This window comes from Octopus sinensis, unplaced genomic scaffold (genome assembly GCF_006345805.1).
Source record: "Octopus sinensis unplaced genomic scaffold, ASM634580v1 Contig12869, whole genome shotgun sequence".
In the NCBI taxonomy this organism is placed as follows: domain Eukaryota; kingdom Metazoa; phylum Mollusca; class Cephalopoda; order Octopoda; family Octopodidae; genus Octopus; species Octopus sinensis.
Window position 1 is genome coordinate 15,001 of NW_021832805.1, and position 2,500 is coordinate 17,500.

Here is a 2,500-nt window from a genome sequence, read left to right on the forward strand (position 1 = left end):
GGGAACAAATCCGGGACCCCTCAACTAGGAAAATTCCCGTTAGCCAGCACCTAGACCAATGCCCCGTAGACAAAACCCTTAAATAACAAACGTTCCCTCTCTATCAATGCACTGGAAATACTTCAACCCAATTCCGATTAAATAAGGAAAACATACTGATTAAAAAATATAAACCAGAGCTAAATATCCTTTAGAAAGAAGAAAAAGCAGTAAAAAGAAAAGAAAAAACACCCAATTTCAACAAAAAACAAACAATAAAATTTTAGTAACAATCTTCCAACTGGGTTTCGAAACCGCAGCTCCAAATCGCCACACAAACACTTGATGCTAACGTCACCCACCTCCAGTCCAATGAAATTCCACAAACACCAGTTACTGACGTCACATAATTCCAAACCAATCAAAACCGAACTTCACCGAATACAACGAAAAGACTCTTTAAGAAAACCAACCAACCGGAACGACCTTTAACCGTATCCTGCAAAGAAACCAACCAATCAGAACGACAAGCTTGACCACGGAAGAAAAACGTCATTAGTATTTTAACGAATCAAAATCAGATCCTCTCGCAGAAAAAAAATTATAAATACATCTTCCCCTAAAATATACCATTGCAAGCGGAAGCGACAGTTTAGAGATCTCAGAAACCGTAATTTCCCCCCTTTTTACTATTTCAATTCTCACACTGTTCTTTTTCAGTATGACTTGTCGACCACCACTGAAATTACTGAACCTTGTACATTCTAACAAATTAATATACAGTTTTAATTTACACCTTGTGTTTTGAACATGATAATTTATCAACATTGAAACATTTTAATTTAACAACATTGAAACATTTCAGTTTGTCAAGATTTAAACATTTTGATTTGTCAACATTGAAACTTATAACGATGTTTTTCTAATTTTACACTTTTACCATTGATAAACAAAAATATTGTTGAAACTAGTTTGGTATATATGTAAATAAATGTATTTTAAACATTTACGAGTTTTTGAAATTTAAGTGCATTCTTAGCAACACATTCTCCTATATGTATATGTATATATATATATATATATATATATATAGCAATAAGAAAATGGAGGGCATCAATAAGTGGTCCATCAACTTTTAATTATTATATTATGTTAACTTATTTATTTACTAAACTTACAATTACAAGAATATACATACATGTATAACATATTATGCTTTACATATAAGATATACAATATATTAATATATAAGAATACCAGTAATTATTACAATATAACATGCATGAATATAAATTGGGAAAATAACTTACAGCTGTTTCAGCCAAGAGGCAAAAATACCTCATTCCACTTTTATTACTCAAGTAAACTGAAGAAATAGGTAGATGAAATTGAGGTACTTGGGTGTTTCTCTAGGCTTCGTCAGAGATTATAAAGTACATAATGTTAAGTTATAAATAAATATAAATATAAAATAAATAAAATACACCCACATTTAAATATTTATATATATAGATATACATATGCAAACATATATAAATATACATAAATACTTATTTATATACTCAAATGTACATACATATTTACATTTACAAGCATACACAATAATCAGTTATTACTAATATCATTAATATTAGATGCATTCTATTATCCACATTAGGTATAATATAGAATATAAAATATAAACAGATAGTTTTGAAAGTTATAAGAATAGTAATTTTACAATCAATATATCTTAAAGTTATTACAGTTATGTCAGAACGAAACTGCTTACACATGAGGAACGTATATATGCATATGCACACATAAATGCACGCACATATACATATATACTTATATATTTTCCCATTCAAACATACTTTTATGTACATACGTATATTGTTCATATATATATATATATATATATATTATATATATATATATATATATATATATAAGTTCAGCAACAATTTAGATTCAAATGAATATGGTACTTAATTTAGATGCACCAGAATTTTGTATGGTGTTATCCATAAAAATTTGCGGGGTGATTATAATAAAAAATAAGCAACAAGAATGAATCCGGTAATTTGGTACAATTGTTTCGCACTATATCATTTTATTAAAAGTTGTAAGTCTTACAGCAGATTTAAGATGCTGAGTGCTCATGAGCCAATTATATATTATTATTTTTGATGTGTATATATATATATAACATGGGTTAGACTTCAAACTGCATCCGGTAGTGGATGCCTTCGTATGAAAGTTCATGGCTTTTGAGGAGTGTGGAATCATCTCTTACCTACTGGTGTTCCCAGCTCTAGTCTCAGCCAGAGTCGTAGCACGTGTTAGGGGCGCAGATATCGGTTAACTATCAGGCTGAGTAAGAAGTAAGCAACGTTTCGAACTATGAAGAATTTGCACCAGATTTTTGCAGAGTTTCGAAGATTTTTGGGACTGTTTTTGGCAATTGTCTGATAATATAGACATAGACTTGCCCAAAGGTATCAATAAATTAACATTGATGTTTTTTTCACCGTTGTTA